Genomic DNA, 23,932 nt, shown 5'->3' with positions numbered 1-23,932 from the left:
AAATTAGACCAAATAATGAACTGAATTAAGGAACAACTACTGAATTCTATAGCTTGGACAACTGGCGATGGTGACAGATCACTGGATGATGGATGCTCTCACTAGCACTGCTGTCTGGGCTACCTAAGTGACTTGATTGTGCTGCCCTTACCATTGACCCCCATCACAGTTGTCCTCGCCTTACATCATTTGTATATCAAAGTTCCAGCACCTGTTTAGTGAAGTCGGCCTAAAACAGGGGTTTTGAAAACTTCACTATGTGGGCATTTCCGTTATGGCTCAACATGTTATGAACCCAACTAGTATCCATGAGGTCGCGGGTTTGATCCCTGGCCTCACTTAGTAGGTTAAGGATCTGGCATTGTTGTGAGCTGTGGTGTAGGTCACAGATGTGGCTCGGATCTGGCATTGCTGTGGGTGTGGCGAAGGCCAGCAGCTGCAGCTCTGATTAGACCCCTAGCCTGGGAACTTCTATATGCTGCAGGTGCAGCCCTAAAAATAAATAAATAAATAAAAAAGCTTTACTATGCAATGGAATCACCGATGAAGCTCCTCTCTCTCTCCCTCTCTCCTTCTTCTCCCTCTTGTCCCTCTATGTCCCTCTCTTTCTCTCTCCACCCCAGAGATGATTTTGAGTCAGTTGGTCCTGGGTTTCCAAAACTCCACTGATGAATCCGCTGCAGACCCAAGGTGAAGGACTGTTGGGCTATTCCTGGCCCATGTTTGGTTACCAGGCCTCCTTGATAAGAAGAATCACCTGAGTATATGTTAAGGTAAATCTTTCCCTGGCCTCTTCTCACAGCCACTTAGAATCATCTTGAGAAAAATTTGTGTAGATGTTAAGAACCCCGGGTGATTCTCATCGGGGAGGTTAGGAACGTGCTCTTCTACAACAGATGTCAATACTTTAGCAGCAAGGGAGGCGGGCAAAGCAAGTATTTTCAGTCTCTCTACGGGAGAAGGGGATCCTGCCTCCCATCAAAACTCATGAGGTAAGGATTCCCCATACATTGGAAGGGGGTTCATATCCTGGACTGCTGGAAAGAATGACAAATGCCTGTTGCAGTCCCACACAGCTTCCTTAGAGATACAGGATTTCTTTAAATGGGTTGTGTATTTTCTTCCAAATACTTTGTTTTCTTCTGACTAAAACATCAACTCTCTTAGCATACATCCTTGCCAAGAAAACAACATTACTACTGCTTCTTAAGTTAATCTTTGTGCACACATAAAAAAAAGAGAGGGTGCTTGATCTGAGTTGCTTAAAGAGACTATGGCTGAACTCTTGAATGCTATCCTGGTTTGATGTCATTTAGGTAGAAAGAAGCTGAAGCAAACTTTAGCCCTGAAGAAATATGATAAAATAAATATGATAAAGGCTTGACTATTGCTAGGATAATTAGCATAAAATATCCTTCAGTTGTTTCCTCAGTGTTGCCGTATATGGGTTATGAATGATATTTAGGAAACAAAATACCTTAATATATTGCATTCTTTAAAGATGACTCCTTTGAGGATCTGATATTGTCCTTTACTTAGAGTTTAATTTAATTTTCTTATGTTTTCAGAAATGGCCTTTGTACATAATGCAGTCTGTATCTCTCCAGCCAAGAGTCCTAATTCCTTACACAGAGTGTAACCCAGTGTAAACATTCCAATTTCAACTGCATTTAAACATCAATGTGTTCTTCACCTGGGAGAAAATAGTCTCCTCATCCGTACTGCCAATCAATTAACTTCCTTTCATAGTGACATTTAGGAGGAAAGACACCCTGCCTCTATATTCCTTACACAATCAACTGCCCAAGTTGCCCAATCTAAAAGTTAGATAACAGTGATAAGGATATGCTATTTAACCTTCTCCATCACCAGGGAAAAAGAACATTGATGACACATGTTGCAACTTCAAACACTCAAAGCTGGCTGTTTGCAGTCAGTGGGTTTTTCAAAATAACATTTGTTGCAGTTGTTCTCAGTAAATTTTATAGCAGATCACTCATCCTAAGTTACTATCTAGAGATGCTGATGAAGTTACTGGGGAAAAGATTTGATTGATAAGATGCTGTCTCCATACCACCTGTTTAAAAGCAAGGGCCAAATCTGGTGTCTACTAATTAAGGAAAACTCTTCTTTGATGGGAATATTGTGGTCATTTTGGGTTCAAAATGTTCAATGGAATTGTGGCGTCTTGACCTCCTGATGGAACAGGGCCCTAGGTGGTAATCAAAAGTATCTCTCCACATCCAGGACTGAGCAACCAGCATCATTACCACAGATTACAGTACCATTTGTTTCTTGCTCTTTAGTTGGGGCCAGGTGATTAGTGGTGCCAGCTGAGGTTACACAGTTTCAAATTTGCCAGCCCAGGTTCCTGGGGTCAAGCACACTGGGATGATCACTACTACTGCTTTAAAGGGAACTAAAAGGGAAAGGGGGGTTTAGTCTGAAGGTGTGTCTGAGAAGGTTTCGCTTGTGGTCAGAGAGCATCTGAAGTCACCTGGTAGTAGAAGCCTTGAGAAGTCCGTGGTAGTCAAACCTCTCCTAGAGATCTGCTGCTTTTTACATTTCAGCCCTTCCTGGTCAGCATCAAGGAGCACTGGCCACAAAGGATACTGTGCCACTTCCATTCTGCTTTTGAGAAAAGACTGAGGTTAGGTGACAATCTGTTTCTAATGCACTGTTTTGTAATTGGTAATTTACAAAACGATTATGTATAAATAGAGTATTTGTTCTCAATATCATTAAATCGCCTTTGGACTAGACAGAGGTCTACTCTTTCTCTGCGAAGACCCAGATGCCAAATATTTTAGACTTTCTGGGCAGTATGGCTCTGTTACAACTACTCAACTTTGCTGTTGTAGCATAAAACAACCATAGCCAAATATAAACAAACGAATGTAGCTGTGTCCCAATAAAACTTTATTTACAAAAACATCTGGCCTGATATAAACTGTGACATTGTCATACACTCAGTAATCATAATGGCATTGACACAAGAGTCTTAAGATCTTAACTTATGTCCAGGTTTTATTACCTGCTAGCTGTATGATCTTTGGGAAGTCATTTTACCTTTTTAAGCCTGAGTTTCCAATTCTCTAAAATGGAATTACCTACTTCAAATATCTGTTGAGAGAATAATAAAAAAGAATGTGTAATTGAAGTAATATTAGTGATATCTATTGTGAACTTATTAAGTGCTAGGCATTATGTTAGGTTAATTGCGTTAATCATCTAGTTGCATCATATTGTAAGAACAGTTTCTTTTGCTTTATCTATTACCATTACTAATAATCAAAATTAAAAATCTTTTTTGGACACTTGTAATGCATCAACATTGTACTCATTGTATTACATGAGCTCACTGAAATCTCATAAATTTGGTTGTTATTGTTATTAACACCAGTTTACAAGTATTAAGAACAGAAAATTCCACTATTTAGTTGCAGAATATGCATTAAGGGTGTAGGAGCAACATAAATTAAGACTAATGAGTGAAGGACTGGATATCAAGATGGTAGAGTAAGATAAGAGGATGTGGAGCTCACCTCCCACCACAGACAGATAAAAAGTACATCTACATATGGAATAATTCCCACTGAAAACCAACTGGAAACTGGAAGGACTCCTGAGCAACCAATGATCTAAGAAAGATGCATAGGTAATTGGGTAGGAAGGGAAGAAAAGCAATGAGGCTGGGACCTGTGCCCCTCAGAGGCAACTCAAAGAAAAGGAGATTACATGGACAGACACCCACCCTGGAGAATGAGCAGGTCAAGCCCAAGACTTGGCACCCTGGTCCTGTGGTTCACATGGAGATACAAGCCCCCTTAGCTGGTTAGAGTAACACTGGTATCAACAGGAGCCCAGGCAGGGTGGCCATTGTTAGCACACACTCAGACAATGCTTCAGAAGCCCTGCAGATTTCTGACAGTGGCCATGCTACAGTAGCTGATCTCTCAACACATACCAAGAGACCATGCAATTCCCCACCAGCCCTTTGAGTGGTTCCACAACAGGGTAGGGAAGGTGGAGATGGGGGAAGTGATCAGCTGTGAGAGACAAAAGGAACTCATACCCGAGGCTGTTCCTGAGTGAAGATGCAGGTCCTACCCAGGAGGTGCATGAGACCTTTGTATGCCCCACTGCATCAGCACTCCCTCCTTTGGGGCAAAGGTCTCAGTGCAGCAAGAGGAAAATATGTAGTCATAATAGTCACATACAAGGGAATCGCCATAAGGCTATTAGCTAAATTCTCCGTGGAAACTTTGCAGGCCAGAAGGGAGTGGCATGCATTCAAGTGCTGAAAGGGGAAAACCCCAACCTAGGATACTAGAACCAGTAAGATTATCATTTAGAATTGAAGGAGAGAAAAAGAATTTCTCAGACAAGCAGAAACTAAAAGAATTCATCAATACTAAACCTACAAAAAAACAAAACAAAAACCAAAAAAACAAATCTACCATAAAAGAAATGTTGAAAGGACTTTTCTAAATGGAAAAGAAGTAAGAATCTATTGGAAAAGAAAAATCCCTCTGGGAAAGGCAAATATATAGTTAGGATTGAAGATCAACCACTTAAATAAGCCAATATGTAGATTAAAAGACAAAAAAATATAAAAGCAGCTATACCCACAATAAGCATTTAAGGGATAAGCGAGAAGTAAAATATGACATCTAAAAACACAAAATGTAAGTGGAGGGGAGTAAAAATATATAGCTTTCTTAGAATGTGTTTGAACTTAAATGATTATGTTTAAAGCAAGCAGATATGATGATGGGTCAATGTATATGAACTCTGTGGTAAATTTGTAGTTGGTGGTAACTCTTGAAAAACATACAAGAGATAAACAAAAACCAAAAAGAAAAGAACACAAGCATACTTAGAAAGAAAATCATTTAAACACAAAAGATGAAACAAAGAAATGAAAAGGGAAGAACTAACTAGAAAACAAGTAATAAAATGGCAATAAATACATACCTATCAATAATTCCTTTCAATGTCAGTGGACTGAATGCTGCCATCAAAAGACATAGGGTGGCTGATTGGATAAAAAACTGAGAACTTTCAATATGCTTGCCTACAAAGACTCACTTCAGGGCTAAAGACACATACTGAAAGTCAGAGAAGGAAATTGCTCTTTCATGCAAACAGAAATGACAAGAAAGTGAGGGTAGCAATACCCATATCACACAAAATAGACTTTAAAACAAAGGCAATAGCAAAAGACAAACATGAGCATTATATAATGATAAAGGGATCAATTTTAAAAAAGAATATTACACTCTAACAAATATACATGCAACACAGGAGCACTTAAATATATAAAACAAATACTAACAGACATAAAGGAAGAAATTTATGATAATACAATAATAGTAGGGGGCTTTAATATCCTACTGACATCAGTGGACAGATCATCCAGACAGAAAACCAATAAGGCTACAGGGGTCTTAAAGGACACAATAGACCAGTTAGACTTAATAGACATCTGGAGGACATTACATCTAAACGGCAGGATACACACTCAAGTGTACATGTATTGTTCTTCGGGAGAGATCATATGCTAGGCTACAAAACAAGTCTCAACAAATTTAAGAAAACAGAATTTTGACAAACATTTTTTCCAACTACAATGGTATGAAACTAGAAATGAACAAGACAGAAAAATATGAAAAGAAGACATGTGGAGACTAAAAAATATGCTACTAAAAAACCAAAGGGTCAATGAAGAAATAAAAAAAGAAATCAGAAAACACTTCAAGACAAATGAAAATGAAAGCACAACACTGAAATCTATGGAATGCAGAAAAAGCAGTACTAAAAGGGAAGTTTATAGCAATACAGGCCTTCCTGGAGAAAGAAGAAAAATCTCACATAAACAACCTAATCCACCACCTAAAGGACTTAGAAAAAGAAAACAAACAAAGCCCAAAGTCAGCAGAAGGAAGAAAATAATAAAAGTCAGAGAGGAGGGAGTTCCTGTCATGGCTCAGTGGTTAACGAATCCGACTAGGAACAATGAGGTTGCAGGTTCGATCCCTGGCCTCACTCAGTGGATTAAGGATCTGGTGTTGCAGTGAGCTGTGGTGTAGGTCGCAGACATGGCTCAGACCCTGCATTGCTGTGGCTCTGGTGTAGGCCAGCAGCTACAGCTCTGATTAGACCCCTAGCCTAGGAACCTCCATATGCCGTGGGTGCAGCCCTAGAAAAGACAAAAAAAAAAAAAAAAGTCAGAGAGGAAATAGATAAAAAAAAAATCAATGAAACTGAGAACTTTTTTTTTGACAAGATAACTAAAATTAATCAACCTTTAGTCAGGCTCCCCAAGAAGAAAAGAGAGAAGACCTCCCCCCCAAATGGAAATGAAAGAGGATAAATAACAGCTGATACCACAGAGATACCAAAAATCATAGAATACTCTGAAGAGTTGTATGCCAGTTCGACAAACTAGAAGAAATGGACACATTTTTTTGGTGTTTTTGCCTTTTCTAGGGCTGCTCCCACGGCATATGTAGGTTCCCAGGCTAGGGGTCTTATCGAGCTGTCGCCGCAGGCCTATAGCCGCAGCCACTGCAACTCGGGATCTGAGCCACGTCTGCAACCTACACCACAGCTCATGGCAATGCCAGATCCTTAACCCACTGAGCGAGGCCAGGGATCAAACCCGCAACCTCATGGTTCCTAGTCGGATTCATTAACCACTGAGCCATGACAGGAACTCCAGGACATATTTTTAGAAACATACAATGTGCAAAAACTGATCACTAGTACTAAAATTAATTTTGCTATATTAAAAAAAATCCAACAAATGAAAGTCTAGAACTGGATGGCTTCATGGAGTAATTCTACCAAATATATAAAGAACTAATACCTGTCCTTATCAAACTATTCCAGAAAATTGCAGAGGAAGGAATACTCCCAAATTCATTGTACTAGGCCATTACCTTGATACCAAAACCAGACAAGGTCACTACAACAAAAGAAAATTACAAGGCAATATGTTTGATGAATATAGATGCAAAAATCCTTAACAAAAATATTAGCAAACCAAATCCAACAACACATAAAAAAGATCATACACCATGATCAAGTTGGATTCATCCCAGGGATGCAAGGATTTTCTAATATCCACAAATCAATGTGATACACCAAGTTAACAAATTAAATAATAAAAGCCATGTTATCATCTCAATAAATACATAAAGGAGTTCCTGTTTTGGCTCAGACAAGAACTGAGGACTAGTATCCATGAGGACACAGGTTTGCTCCCTGGCCTTGCTCAGTGGGTTAAGGATCTGGCATTGCTGTGAGCTGTGGTATAGGTTGCAGAAGCAGCTTGGATCTTGCGTTGCTATGGATGTGGTGTAGGCTGGCAGCTGCAGCTCCAATTCGACCCCTAGCCTGGGAGCTTCCATATGCTGCGGGTGTGGCCCTAAAAAGCAAAAATAAATAAATAAATGCAGCAAAAGCACTTGACAAAATATGGCATCAATTCATGATGAAAACTCTCTTTGGGAGTTCCCGTTGTGGCTCAGTGGTTGACGAATCCAACTAGGAACTGTGAGCTTGCGGGTTCGATCCCTGGCCTCACTCAGTGGGTTAAGGATCTGGTGTCGCCGTGAGCTGTGGTGTAGGTCGCAGACACGGCTCAGATCTGGCCTTGCTGTGGCTCTGGCGTAGGCCAGCAGCTTTAGCTCCGATTGGACCCCTAGCCTGGGAACCTCCATATGCCGCGGGTGCAGCCCTCAAGAAAAGCCAACAACAACAACAAAAACTCTCTTCAAAGCGACTAGAGAGAGAATGTATCTCAACAGAATAAAAGCTACTTACAAAAAACCCACGGCTAACATTATATTCAACCGTGAGAAGCTGAAAGACTTTCTTCTAAATTTGGAAACAGGACAAGGATGCCCACTTTCACCACTTCTATTTAACATAGTATTGGAAGTCCTAAACACAGCAATCAAAAAAGAAAAGGAAATAAAATGTATCCATATTGGAAGTAAAGAAGTAAAACTGTCACTATTTGCAGATGATATACTTTATATAGAAAGCCCCAAAACTGCTTATTAGAAGAATGAATTCAGCAAAGTTGCAAGATAAAAGATTACTACACATAAATCTGTTGTGTTTCTATATACTGATGATATAATATCAGAAAGAGAAAGTAAAAAACAACCCTGTTTAAAATCATGTGAAAAAAAATACCTCTGGATAAAGTTAACCAAGGAAGTGAAAAATGTACTCTGAAGAATATAAAACAATGATGAAGGAAATTGAAGATGATACAAAGAAATGGAAATATGTCAAAAAGATATTTCTTGCTTTTGGATTAGAATATTTAATATTGTTAAAATGGCCATGCTACCCAAAGCAATCTACAGATTTAATGCAATATGTATCAAAATATCTGACATCTTTCACAGAACTAGGACAAATAATCCTAAAATTCATTTGGAAGCACAAAAGACCCTGAATTGCTAAAGCAATTTTCTCAGTCACAGTCCAAATATGAGGGCTAGTCTTAGGGGGTGGAAATCAAATATTTGAACTTGGGCCCCTTTGTCTTCTTTTCCCTGGCATCTCTCAAGGTCACCATGTACATCTCTTTATTCACTCATTCATTCATTCAACCATTCCTTTGTGTATTTAGGAAATACTTATTGAGTACCTATAATGGAATGAGCCAGATATTGAGCTAGACCCTGGGGATATACTAGTGGAAAAGATTGAGAGATGCTGACCCGAAAGAGCTGACGGTCTAGTGTGGGAGAAAGAGGAAAAAAACACGTAAAATAATTATGCACTGGCATAAGTGCTATGGAGTCAACAAACAAGCAGCTTAGTTCAAGAAGGAAGGTTGGAGGCGGGGAGGAAGTTAGAGCGGTCAGGTGAGGCCTCTGCACAGCAAACATTTATGCAGCGAGTTCCTGGACAGGAGTGGGCCTGATAAAATGGGCTCCTTCCAGGCAGAATAGTATATGCAAAGATGTCAGGAAAGAAAGAAATTAGAGATTTTGAGAAACATCAAAAATACTAAGTGTGGCTGGAGCCCAGTGAACAAGGGGGAAAGTGGTATGAGGTGAGACTGGGCAGATAGGAAGCGGGTGTGGCAAAGACTCTGGATTTTACTTTTATGATGAGAAGCCACTGGAAGCCATGGAGCAAGGTAGTGATTTATCTGGCTTGGATTTAAAAAGAAACCTGGAGTTCCCGTTATGGCTTAGTGGTTAACGAATCTGACTAGGAACCATGAGGTTGCGGGTTCGATCCCTGCCGTTGCTCAGTGGGTTAAGGATCCGGCGTTGCCGTGAGCTGTGGTGTAGGTTGCAGACGCGGCTCGGATCCCGCGTTGCTGTGGCTCTGGCGTAGGCCGGTGGCTACAGCTCCGATTCAACCCCTAGCCTGGGAACCTCTATATGCCGCGGGAGCGGCCCAAGAAATAGCAACAATAACAACAACAACAAAAAAGACAAAAGACAAAAAAAAAAAAAAAAAAAAAAGACAATCAGATCATATCTCTTTGACTCAATCTTTACATGTACATATGTATCTATATCTATCTAGACAATACCTTCGTTTGACCATTGTAACCTAAAAAATATTTTTATTATAGTTGATTTATAGTGTTCCTTCAATTTCTGCTGTAGAGTGAAGTGACCCAGTCATACATACATACATACATATATATATACACACACATATACATTTTTTTTCATACTATCTTCCATTATGTTCTAGCCCAAGAGATTGGGCATATTTCCCTGTGCTGTTACAGTAGGACCCCATTACTTATCAATTCTAATAGTTTGCACCCACTAACCCCAAACTGCCTGTCCAGCCCACTCCCTCCCCATCGCCCCTCCCCCTGGCAAGCACAAGTCTGCTCTCCAAGTCCTTGATCTGTTTCTGTTTTATAGATAGGATCATTTGTGTCATAAATGATATGTCACTTATGTGTGGAATCTACAATATGACCATTGTAACTTTAAAGACAGCATCTGAGCATGTGAAATGCAGACCATTCAAGAAAACCTTGCCATTCTGAGAAACGTCTCAAATGGTAAATGCTGCTTTACTCAGTGAGCGAATATGGTAAGCACGTGACTCCCAATTTTATTCGGGTTATCTACAGACTGTGCCCAGCCCCTCCAGCCCCTTCCCACTCACCCTACATCTCCTGTCTCTGAGATTCAGTCCTTCTTGCATCCACTCCTCATCCTCCATTCTCGCTCTGGGGTGGAGGTGGCCAGAAGGAGCGGAGGAGTGATGAGGAGAGGATGTCTCTTTCATACATTTAGTGATTTTTTTTTTTAACCTGCAAGTTTAACAGTTTGTTACCAGCATGAAAATGGCTGCATTAAAGCAAAAGACAGAGCGTTCCTGTCGTGGCTCAGCGGAAACGAATCCGACTAGTATCCATGAGGATGCAGATTTGACCTCTGGCCTCCCTCAGTGGGTTAAGCATCCAGTGTTGCCATGAGCTGTGGCAGCTCGGATCCCGCATTGCTGTGGCTGTGATGTAGGCCGGCAGCTGCAGCTCTGATTGGACTCCTAGCCTGAGAACTTCCATATGCTGCAGATGCAGCCCTAAAAAGAAAAGAAAGAAAAAAGAAAAAAAAGAAAAAGACAAAAAATGGCTTATTTACAACAGCTGCATCAAAATACCACATGCCTTCCCCATAGCTCACTCCAACTGGCAGCACGTGGTCGATGGGCGTCTGATGAGGCAGGTTTCTGTAGTTAGGTCTATACAACTTTGTAACAAATGTCACTGTCTTTCTTTTGCCCTGACTTAGAGGATGAAGAAAGTATGACTATTTTAATCGGCATCATGGAGGCTTGAGATTTTTGTTTCTTTGTTTTCCTGATTTTAGAAGTAGGACAGAGAGTGTTCTGGCACTTGGTAAAGGTGGGATTGCCCTGTTGGCCTGTGCACCTTCGCCCTCAGGAAAGGTACAGGGAAGAACCGGAGAAAGAGCATTTTACTTCATATTCAAAAAAGGAGACACAGAGGAAGGGCTCTGATGGCTTCCTCGTTGGTCTAAGATTAAACAGATGGGCGATATTCAGTTCAGATCACACATGTTCTAAAGTTAAAGGGTTCAGTCATGGAAAAGGACATTTTAATCAAAAATTCACTTCAGTTTCAAGAAATTAGGTTGAATAATGAAGTGAATACGTCAGGGTTGCTTTGCTCTAATTCTGGTGGTTTTTCTTTTTTTCCCCCTGTTACTGTGGAATGTAAAATTTGCTATTTTTCGTAAGCTCCGTTACGTGGGAAGTAAAAATACTTTTACGATTCAGAGATAGAGTGCATAAATTTGGGGGCATATGCACCATCTGAAAATGGGATAATCTTATTACAGCGAAAGAAGGCCCCCGTTAGAATGATACATTAAACCTCTCAAGAAAGTATTTTACTTGATTTATTCTTTGTCTTGGATCTGATGGGAAAGTGTCTAAAGCAGAGAAATGTGTTCTTCCTGTGAAAAATGGAAATTATTGAGTTCTGTCTTTTCACTTGTCCAGATACCTTTATAGATGGCACCTTGTTTTGTATCAGATAGCTCAGGTGGTCTTGAAGAGCAGTCTCAATTGCTTTCCTCTTGAGGATGTCGAGAGCTGCTCCCTCTTGCTAGGAACTCTGAATATTTGTGTCACGGTCTGCTTTGCTGTCAAAAATCATTCTCATTGGTGATTTTTAAATGTGGCATCTCTTCAAAATGTGACATCCAGGAGTTCCCTGGTGGCCTAGTGGCTAAAGATCCAGCATGGTCATGGCTGTAGCCTGGGTCGCTGCTGTGGTATGAGTTAGATCCCTGGCCTGGGAACTTCTCTGTGCTGTGAATGCAGCCAAAAAAAAAAAAAATTGGATTTCCAGTTGATATCCCTACTCCCCAAACAACATTTAAAGAAGAGAATACATTACATTTAGAGCCAAGAAACTGATCTGTATACTATACAAATGTAGCCATTTTTGAAAGTCCTGGGCCCATGGGAATACCCTGGTTGCCATACAAAACTGTGGCTGGGACCACTTGCTTAAGTTCAAAGGCTGGCAGGTACAATGCTAAGAGACATGGGTATGCAGAGTGCAGTCTGTTCAGGCTTTGCAGGCAAAGTACATACACCTTCTGTCAGGAAGACCCTCCCCTTCCCTCTCCCACTTTGCCTAGTAAATTCCTGCTTCTTCTTCACTCCTCAATTTATATGTCACTCCCGAGAAGCCCTCCCATATGCTTCTGAAGCACCTTGCCCATGTCACTTATCACACTCCGTTGTAATTATCTGTGTGCCTTTGTGTCTGCTCTCATCAGACTGTAAGCTCTACAAGGAGCTTTTCATCTTTGTCATTTTTATCTTTGTATTTCTAGGACCTAGCCTTAGATTGAGACACTTAATAACTATTTGTTCAATAAATGAATGACTGAATCCAAAAGAGCTAATTTTATGTCCCACCTCTTCTACTGCTAGGTGTATGGACTCAGGGAAATAACTTCTCTGAGTTTATTTCTTCATCTGTAAGGTGGGATTGACTATCTGTATGTTACAGCCTTTCTAGGAAACTGAAGCCTAGAGAATGGAGTTACCTTTGGGATGTCATATGATTATGTAGATAAAAAGAGTCCCAATCCGGTCTCAGGGACATCACAGTGCCTCCCAAGTGAACTAATTTTGAGTTTTGAAGACAACAAAAAAGAAAGTCTATCTTTGTTGATAAAACATTTTAACTTGGAGTTCCCGTCGTGGAGCAGTGGTTAACAAATCCAACTAGAAACCATGAGGTTGCGGGTTCGATCCCTGGCCTTGCTCAGTGGGTTAAGGATCCGGTGTTGCGGTGAGCTGTGGTGTAGGTCGCAGACACGGCTCGGATCTGGCGTTGCTGTGGCTCTGGCGTAGGCCGGTGGCTACAGCTCTGATTCGACCCCTAGCCTGGGAACCTCCATATGCTGCGGGTGTGGCCCTAAAAGACCAAAAGACAAAAAGAAAGAAAAAAAATTTTTAACTTTGATAAATAAGCAAGGTTTTTTTTTATTAACTCTGCTGGTAGATATGCTGGGAGCTGCTCACTTGTGGTTTTGAATAGTGACTCTACTTTGTGCATTATACAGTCAGAAGACCAGGTTTGGAGTCCTTGTTCTGTGACTTGCTTAGGCTTTGAGATATTGGGAAACTTTCCAAGCCCCTGTTTCTTTGTCTGTAAAATTGGGGTCATAATATTTTCCCCTACGTAGGATGATAGTGAGGATGAAGAAATATAGATAAACTGTAAATTGCTCTACACGTGCAAGCTCTGTAATAACTCTAAGATGGCATCGTGGTTATTACTAAGAAAGGCCACGTCCATCAACTGCTGTCACATATGATCTCAAGGGGGCAGCACCCTTCATAAACCCAACAGAATAGAAGATATCAAAATTCAGTTTTTGCAGTTATTTACGACTGTTAAAACAATTTACTAGGTTGTATTTCAAACATTTTTAATGCTGTTATTCTCACAGTGTCAGAAAGATAAAGGATGCCTTGTTTTCCAGCTCCCAACCCGTGTTGTATCCACAGACACCTAAGCAGCCTCGGTCCTAAGCCGACCTCGCTGGAAGGAAGAACATATGCCAGAGGAGCAGGCTTTCTGTGCTCCAGGGGTTTGGGGACGTCATTCTTGGGCACAAGAATCTGAGGCCCTCACCCTGACCAGCTGTTCTGAGAGCAGCTACAACGTGGTAATGAAAAGTCAGCCTTCAGGTGTCAAGAGTGAAGAGGACATAGAGCCAGAGTGAATTGCTAGTTTCCTACTGCTGTTGTAAGAAGTTGCCACAAACTTAGAGGCTTAAAACACACGCGTTTATTATCTTACATTTCTGGAGGTCACAGTCTGAAGTGGGTTTCACTGGCGAAGAGCCAGGTGTTGGCAGGGCCCCACTCCCTCTGTACACTCTTGGGACGAGTCTGTTTTCCTGCCTTTTTCCTGTTCTGGGAGTTGTCTGCATTCTTTGGACCCTTTCTCGCATCACTTTAACCTCTCATTTGCGTAGTCACGTCTGCTCTTTCTCTTCGGTCATTAAACTTCCCTCTCATAAGGATACTTATGATTACATTTGGGGCCCACTCGCATCATCCAGGACAATTTCCCCATTTCGAGGTTCCTAATCCAGTTTTGCTAAGACCCTTTGCCATAAAAAGTAATATGCACACAGGTTTCAGGGATTATGCTGTGGATGCTTTAGGGGGCATTACTCAATCTCCCACTTGGCCATTGTCACATTTAATCTCAAGGGGCAGCACCCTGCATAGAGTCAACAGAATAGAAGGTATTGGTTTTTTTTTGTTTTTCTTTGTTTTTTTTTTGTTTTTGGCTGCCCACAGCGTATGGAATTCCCAGGCCAGGGATCAGATCCAAGCCACAGTTGCGACCTAAGCCGCAGCTGTGGCAGCTGCAGCAACGCTGGATCCTTTACCCTCGGTGCCAGGCTGGATATCGAACCTGAGGCCCAGTGTTCCCCAAATGCCACCAATCCTGTTGTGCCACAGTGCGAACTCCTAGAAAGTATCGAATTGTAGCTTTCGTAGTTATCTATGTAGTTAAAACAGTTTCCTGGGTTGTATTTTAAATAAGTTGAATGAAATGTAAATACCCTATCTGCAGTTTCTCTCCCTTTCTGGGTTGCCTCTTGTCCAACCCAGTCATGCCTCCCTAGACTTCTGCTGATCTAACTTTCAAGATCAAGTCCTGTTCCATCAGGCTCTGAGCAGGTCTGAAAAGATCACTCACTTAATTCCATAGGTCTGATTCCGAGGGCTTTCAATTGAGTATGATAGCCTAGAATTAGCTCTAGCCATTCTTTTTCATCTAGCTATGTTTCCAGTTTGGTTCTGGATTTCTCTTAGTGGTTAAGGGAGAGGTTGAACAGACGTGTTATTGGGGCTTCTGGTTTCAGATGTAGGTGCTCTAAGGAAACCAGTGTGGGACGATTTGGGACATGGCGTTCCAGAACAAGATCAGAGTTTCCTTCCCAGCCACACTGCTCAGCGTTAAGGGTATGAAAGTCTAGCTATTCCATAGTCAAGAAGCAAAGGATTTTTCATAGGCTCTTCGATTTGCAGCGTCACACTCTTTCAGCCCACAGTGCTCTCACAGCCATTTATCTCATTCAGTCCTTGAGAATGATTCTGTGAAGGTGGCAGAAGTAATTACCACGCTCTCTTAACACTCAGACTCAGTGCGGTGAAGAGCTTTGCCTACCAAGTAACGGGCCGACCTAGGACTTGAACTAAATTTCTGGCTCTTGATCCCCTGTGCTGTTCACTACTCCAGAGCTGTCTGAGACCTTGAAGTTGAGTCCTATTCCCAGCAAAATATTCGAATCTCCTCTCCAACATTTTTCTAGACTGTGGCAGCAGGTTTAATATAACTGAGTCTGTTCTGCTCACATTCTCTCTTGAAATATCTGGGTAATTGGAGCAAGAGATGTGAGTGTGTAAGTATGTGTATAAGGGAACTTCACAACTTTTTCCATTTCCTACATTGTGTGAGGCGAGAAAGAAAATTTTTCTCTCTCTTCTATAAGAACTGTTGATATGATTTATATATGCCAGTATCAATACTTTATGAAGGTACAGGTAGAAAGACTGCATCCCGTATGAGGCACTCTAGTCTAATGTGCTTCTTCTTTTTGACTCTTATTCAGCTGAGTTCATTCTTCCAGAACGTGTGATAAAGATCTTTTCATGACTTTGGGGGGAAAGTGAGAAATTATTAAAAAAAAAAGAGAGAGATAAAGACATAGATCTGTTCTAGAGAGAAACCACAAACTGAAACCTTGGAATGCAAAGTGTAAAGAACAATTTCTTATAGCAGTACCACCTTTGCTCTTATGAAAATATGTATAACCATGAAATTGTAGACCTGGAGGGGCCTTTATAATCGCTTCTCAATGAGGAGAAGACAGAACCAAGGTTAGGATGTCCAAGTGGACGCGCGTGGCAAAGGTGACATGAGCAAACAAGTACAAGCATCAGGAGCTGGAACCTCATCTACTGCTCCAGCACGGAGTATGCTAAGATTTCTGCATTACACCTCTTGCCTATGCTTTTATCTCTTTCAATCAATTCAGGGCGATTTTTTACGCATACGGAGATAATAATTTAAGGATATGCAGTGTATACCAATTTTTATTGATTCTCTGCTTTTTGTACCCCAGACTGCCTCACAGTATAATGCAGAAAGTTGAGTTGTAACCAACTTTGAATTCAATCACAGTGACAGAAGCCAGATACAAAAATAAAAGAATTACATCAGTTGTAATTCAGAATACAGGAAGATTGCCAGTTTATGACTTGAAAATCATTTTAAGAGAATGTGTTTCCAAGAGGATATTCATCAGATAGTTCAAGTTCTAATTCATCAAGAGAACTATTCCTCATGAATTAGAGAGACCCTGACAGTTTCTTAATCCTTTATAATAGGAACAGTTAATAGGGACAGAGCTGCAGTTGCAATAAGTAGTCTCCATAATTGAGTCTTAAGCTTCCGAATTTGTCAACAATAATAAAGAGTGCAATTAGAATGTAACTGGGGAAATAGTAATAGTTGTATCTTTAATGAAGACTGAGACCCTTCTATAAACTCTGTGTAATTAGTTTTTGTGTGCTAGCAAATTTTTTTGAGTCCTGCAATATCATGGGCTATATCATATCTGAATGGTATTGATGCCTCTCACTCATGTACAGAGCAATTAGGAAAGAGAGTTTCAGGAAGACTGGTGAGGAGTTCCCACTGCAGCACAGTGGGTTAAGGATCTGGTGGCAGCTTAGATTGCTCCTGAAGCAATGGTTCGATCCCTGGCCTGGTGCAGTGGGTTAAGCATCGGGCATTGCTGCAGCTGTGGCATAGGTCGCAGCTGTGGCTAGGATTGGATCCCTGGTTCAGGAATGTCCATATACTATGGTGTGGCCAAAAGAAGACTGGTGAGGTAAAAATAGAATTGAAAACTGATGTTTCATTTCCATTGTCCAAAAAAAAAAAAAGATAATAGAATGCAGCATGTACCAGCATGTCATCTACTATTTTTCATCATGTCGTTCTGTGCTCTAATACTAGATTAGTCAATGGAAGATTCCATTGATCTATAAATGGACTTAATGTTCCTCAACAACAGAATCCCTGAAGGAAGTTAGATTAGGGCCAATAAGTTCCTGAGAGATTCAAACATTATCATTGGAAACATTAATGTTGTGGATATCAGATCATGCATTTGGCCAGTTAATCCTGCTTCAGTTTTATGTGAATGCCTCCATCAACACTGCACAATATTTTATGAAGAAGGGAAATCTATTATTTGTTGATAAAGCACAGAGAGAACGTGATCTTCACAACAACTTTGGGAGGTAGGCAAGTCAGAGATCCCTCCACCGTTTTACTAGAAGGAGAATCTCAAACTCAAAGACATGAATGACTTACTCAAGAGGAGTTAGAGTTTCAGGTCCAGGTCTTCAGGTGTCACATCTTTCAATTTTCTTTAGTTGTTGTATTTCACTTCACATCAAACAAATATTTTGGTTTCAAATGAGTTTAAAATTCCATTAAATACCAAATTTTGTGCTCTCACATACAGATTCACAATTAAATTTAACTTATGATGTGTGCAACATAGCTTTACCTTTCTGAATTTAAATAGCCTACTTTCATTATACATTAGATACCTGGGGATATGCTGATTTATAGGCTTCATGGTTGAAGAATGGCATATTCTTTACTTAGGGAGCATCTTTCATGGCTTTCCAAAGGTGTTCTTCAGATTTATGATTCAATTAGAAAGGATTTAGAAAAACTTTTCCTTCACTTCAACAGCAATCTAAAAGAAAATTATTTTAGTGAATTGATACCCTAGAGTTTTAATGGAAGTAGATTTCTTGGCCACAAACCACCCTCCTGGGGTTGTGACATTAAAAACAATCCGAAGATTTAAACAAATCAATACCACTGAGGTCCAAAGCGTTGATTGTTGAGGATATGAATTATCAGAGCCAGGGAACACTAGTTAAATAACTTCATCCCCAGAGGGAAAATGTGCCACAAAAATGAGCTATCTTACAGTGTTTGCAAGTCTTTCATTTAGCTAAACTCTGAACATAATTTGTTGACAAAGTAGACTGTAGGTTAGGAAAGGATATGGAGAGAACCATAAAAAGATTTATTCTTATCCTTATCCTTGAAGGTTCCTTCATTTCACAGAAGTTGCTAGAAACATCTCAGAAGTTTTCCTAAAAATGCCCCCTTGTTCCATAGGTTAGATCTGTTCAGTCTAACCTGGTACTGAAGAACAGACTGGTTACAACTAGTTTTTTCTTCATTTTTGAGTTTTACATACAAATCTTATTTTCTTTCTAAATTTAATAGATTTTTAACAGTCCTTCATAAGGCCTTTAAATAATGTACATTACTATTTGCCAACTTAATTAAACACCTTCAGATATTTTTAAACTGCATTTATATATTTAATATTTAGTATCCATTTTCCTTTCTTAAGTCTTTTAATAGTCTGATAAACAAAGCCTCTAGAGTATTAAATAACTCTTACAATAAATTGGATTTATATATATTGTGAACCAAAAGGTTCTCTTAAGATGCTCCAGTAGTATTAAAGAATGCAGTAAAATTCCAATCGAAACCATAAGTATAATCAGTTATTCAGTTCTACATCTTAAATTGGAGTGACAAGACCATCACTCTAAAAGACCAGATTCTCTTAAAATAGCAAGGACATAGATGTCAAATATGTACAAAATATACTAACATAATTTGATGCTCCCAAATGTTTATCTTCTTCGCCTTAAATCTCACATTTAGAAAATCTGTACTCACTAAAAAAAACAGTCACTCTTTCAAATCCTTATGGTTCCTTACAACCAGAGATGCTGGCCAGGTATGAGAACTGGAGCCACCATGGGTCTTCGGACCACCCGTGCTGTCATTCTGAGATAATTTATATCGCAAGTGACTCTACTTTTTTTGTTTTGTTTCAAAGAAATTCACCACTGCCCACCCAAGTTGATCTCTTACACTTTAGTGCTTCTTAAGGCATGTTATAGTGCTTAGTGCCCAAGCATGAACTCTGGAATCAAAATACCTAGGTTCACATCCTGGTTCTGCTTATTAGCTGATCTTGGACAAGGAACTTAAAGTCTTGGTGCCTCAGTTTCCTAACCCGTAAAATGTAGATAATACCAGAAACTATATTATGGGTTTGTCATGAGGATTAAATTTTTAATATATGTAAAACTCTTTGAATAGTCCCTGGCTTAGAGTATGTGCTATATAAGTATTAACGGTTGTTATTATCACTTGTATTTTCCTTCTGACTCAAAAGATCTTTGAATTGGAGGTATCCTAAGATGTAAATGTGTTTTCCATTTAATTTTAAAGACCTTTAAACCTGATGGAATCTCAAAATCTTTCACGATTATATAATCATATAATTTCCTTAGATATTGCAATCATATCCAATTTAACTTTATATATTACTTTGTCCTTTTTGTGGTCACAGCTTCTTAAACTATTTTACAGAATGGTTTTAGACTCAGCTCTAAACACTTAATAAATGACTTTCCTGAGTCGTTTAACCTCTCTGTGCCTCACTTACCTTATCTTAAATGGTGATAAGTAGATGAAGAATATGTGATACGCACATAGTAGAATACTACTCAGCCATAAAAAGAATGAAATAATGCCATTTGCGACCTAGACGATATTATGCTACGTGAAAAAATTCAGACAAAGACAAATACTGTATGGTCTCCTTTATACGTGGAATCTAAAAAACAAAACAAATGATCAAATATAACTAAATAGAGAGAGTCATAGGTACAGAGAACTAATGGGTGCCAGAGGGGAGGAGGATGGAGGAAGGAGAGAAATAGGTGAGGGAGATTAAGACTTACAAACTTCCAGTTGCAAAATAAATGCACCACGGATATAATATACACAACGTGGGGATATAGTCAGTAACTATGTCATATCACTGTATGGTGATGTGTTGTAACTAGATAGATTGTGATCAGTTTGAAGTGTTTAGAAACGTTGTGTACCGGGAACTAACATAGTGTTATAGGTCAATTATACTCCAAAAAACAAGCAAACTCATAGAAAAAAAGATCAGATTTGTAGGTACCAGAAGCAGGGAGAGGGGATGGGGAGAGGGGGAACTGGATGAAGGCAATTGATAGGTACAGACTTCCAGTTATAAGACAAATAAGTACTAGGGATATAGGTAGAGCATGATGAGTGTAATTAACACTGCTGTATGTTATATATGAAAGTTGTTAGAGTCCTCCTCACAAGCAAAAGTAGTTTTCTCCTATTTCTCTAATGTTGTATCTACATGAGATGATAGAAGTTCAGTAAACTTATTATGATAATCATCTCATGAGGTATGTAGGTCAAATCAATATGCTGTACACCTTAAACTTTTACAGTGTATGTCAACTATTTCTCAATAAAACTAGAAGAAAAAAGTGGGGCTAATACTCCCTGAATGCTTCCTATTCAACAAATATTAAATTTTTGTTGAACATCCCCTAGGTCCTAGGCACTATTCTCGGTTCTTTAAATTAATGAGTGAACAAGCATACCTATATTCCTGCCTTCTTGGAGCTTTGCCAGGGCAGGAATGGCAGGGGAAAAATGGTGCGAGGAGGAGACATAATGAATGAGTAAATCCTGTGGTATGTGAGGGGGTGCCCACTGCTAAGGAACAAAATAGAACAGGTTAAAAGGAATCAGAAATTTGCTGGGGGGGTGGGGTGGGGACCGATTACAATCTTACAAACAGTATGATCAGTTTTAGGCCTTATGGAGAAGATGAAATTTGAGTAAAGATGAAGGACATGAGGTGAATAAGCCAAGACATATCTGAGGGAAGAACATTTCAGACAGTAGGAATGATGCATTAGGCAACTTTCTGCTGCAGTAACAAACAACCCTGATATATCAGGCTCTGGCAAGCACAAACATTTATTTTTTGTTCGTATTATGTGGCCATTAGTCAGTCCCATATTTCTTTAAATACTTTCTTCTCTCTATAGACTTAATTATAGTATTTAAGTTTATCAGGGGTAGGGAAATATATTTCACTACAGGAAAGCATGGCAAGATTAGGGAGTGTGGAGAAAGTGTTAACACAGCAGGTCCAGTTGCTCACCCCTTGAATGTCTCCAAGTGTCTTGGACTTACTCTTGGCTAACCCTCAGCATGTTCTTTATATCACTGATGGATTGATTCTTTTGTTGTGTACACCTGGGAGAAATGGACTATTCCATCGTAGCTTCTCAGGATTCCTCTGCACAAACAAGATGGATGATGTGCACCAGGTTTCATTGTTTTGGTCCTGCGTTTCAGTTGCCATGACTGATTGCTAGTGCGATGTGCCTACGTGACCAACCTCCTACAAAAGCCTCAGGCCCTGAGCCTCAGACGGATTTCCCTTGGCAGAGACATTTCCATACTTGTCCCTGTGGTTTGCTGCCAGAGGGAAAAACCCATTCTGTGTGGCCTTCCATGAGGAAGGACGTCGGAAGCCTATGCTGGACCTCTCTGGACTCGGTTAATGCATATCTTTTCCCTCTTGCTTTTGCTCTGTATCTTCCGGGATCCGTCTTAGCCGTAACCTGCTATTGACTTATGACTCTTTCGAGTGAATCACTGAAGTTAAGGACGAGGTTGTGGGATTTCTCACACAGGAACAGAATTGATCATTGCTACCACAGACAACTAGGAGAAAGATTTAAAAGCAGGAACATAGCTTGCATGACCAAGGCACAGCAAATAAGCCATTGGTGGTGGAGTGCAGGGCATGAGATGGAGATGAAGTCAGGGACTGATGGGCTGGGGCCAGCGAGTGGGGCCTAGATCATATAGGCTGTGGAGGTCACCGTGCAACGGGAAGCTGCAGGAAGTCTTGAGTAGAAGAGTGACAGAATCTCTCGTGTAAAAGGAATCACCAGGGCTACTGCCTTGAGAGTGGAGGGTAGAGGGGCAAGGGAGACGTTGGGAAACTCATTTCAAGGCTATTGCAATAATTAGTGCGAGATCATGGTGACCAGGACCAGGTTGCAGCAGTGGACCTGGTAAGAAATGGTCAGATTTGGGATATTTTGAAGATGCTTTTTACGAATCAACTGGTAATGGCGTGAGTGTAGAAGTTTGTCAGATGTAAGGCACCACACATAGATAGATGATTATTTTCGAGTCCGGAGGACAACTAGGGCCTGAAAAGGCTGAGGGAAAAGGGAAAGCTCTCATTGCCAAGGCTGCGGGGGCGGGGGCTTTCTTAGGCCATTCATCAAGCTACTCAGAGGCTTTGGGGGATAAAAATCCCAAGAAACACGACAGTGCTGTCAAGTCAGATCGTCTGTGGTCAGGCCTAACCCACTAGCCCAGGCACATCAGCATGGAGGACAACTGCCTTCTCTCCCATTTTCAAAGGGCATCTGGCACAACGCAAAGAATTTCCCCAAGACTGCGTTTGCATCCTGGACTAGGATACATTCACCCTTTTCTCACTGGTAGGCACATGACCAGTCTGGTTTCAAGTGTGGGTGCTTTCTGTCACCTTGTAGCATTAAAAGCACATGCTGAAGTCACCTGTATTCTGGAGCCAGCTTCTGGGTGGAGGTCACCGGAAGAGTTTTGCCTGTGCCCCACTTTCTCATTTCCTAGCGCTTCTCCGTCGTACCCTTTATCTTCCCCAATTCCCCAAATCACTCTTCCCCCACCCAGACATAGAGCAGTGTTTCAGGAGATATGATTCTCTCTTGTGTCCAGAGATTATACTGCTCACTCAGATGCCAAAGATAAATGTGAGCTGAATTATTTCGATCGCTTCGGTTCTAAAAATATCACTTCCTCGTTGCCTAATGTGTGCAGGAAATATGTGGCTTTATTTCTGTATAACAGATGCAAAAGCAACTCAGGTAAGGCGGCAAACCCCAGGTGTGGATGCATTTTGATGTACTTCAAATTGCCGCAATTAGAAAGCTCAGCCCCAATAGAAGACCCAGAGCTAATTATACCAGGAAGAGTCCGGAAATTGGCTTAACAAAGAGAATTTGTGATATTATCCCTGTTGACAATGGGATTAGGGGATGTTCCCAGCTCTGTGGTTTATGGGATATTTTTTCTACAAATCATTAGCAAAAAGTGTCACATCAACTCTGTTCTTCACCTTGAAATAAAGCCACAGATTCTTTAGGGGATCTGAGTGCGGCTCAGCAAAGCGAGCAAATGTGTTGAGAAAGTTGCCCGGCCAACAGGTTGCTTTTCTCCCTGACCCATGAGACAGCGATGGACTCTAGCTGGATAAGGCGGCTTGCATAATGATATGCTACTTGGGGCACTTCAAACGGAGAGCGTACATCTTTCTGAAACTGTTTCTTAGGAAGCTTTCCATTTTGCACCATGTGAATGCATTTTTCTTGTTGGACGCGCGGTAGCACTACCCAAGGCTTTAGGACGTGTAGGGGTTCTTTAGGAGAAAAGGAGCCTTGAGGTCTATTACCTGTCCACGGTGAGGTGAGTGTGGGAGGGGGAAGAGAGGAAGGGAGGAAGAGGGGTCACTTAAAGGGACCCCTTTATTTGGAACTGCAGGGTCAGAGCGAAGGAGATTGGATTCCAGCCATCGTTCTACGGCTGACACACTGGGTGGCTTCAGGAAAAGCACTGAACTTGTTAGGAATTTAGTTTCCTCAACTGTAAAGCGAAGGAGGCTGTTGGGGTTTATTAATTCAACAGATATTTATCCAGTAGCTTCTGTTGTAGGTGCTTGGGCCATGTCAGTGAACAAAACAGGCCAAGATCTCTGTCCTCAGGGGGTTTCCATTCTCGTTGTGCGTGGGAGGGCAAACGACAAACAATAAACATACTAAATAAGACGTT

Source organism: Sus scrofa, chromosome X, assembly GCF_000003025.6.
Source record: "Sus scrofa isolate TJ Tabasco breed Duroc chromosome X, Sscrofa11.1, whole genome shotgun sequence".
NCBI classification, from domain to species: domain Eukaryota; kingdom Metazoa; phylum Chordata; class Mammalia; order Artiodactyla; family Suidae; genus Sus; species Sus scrofa.
Note: the sequence above shows the minus strand (reverse complement) of the source record.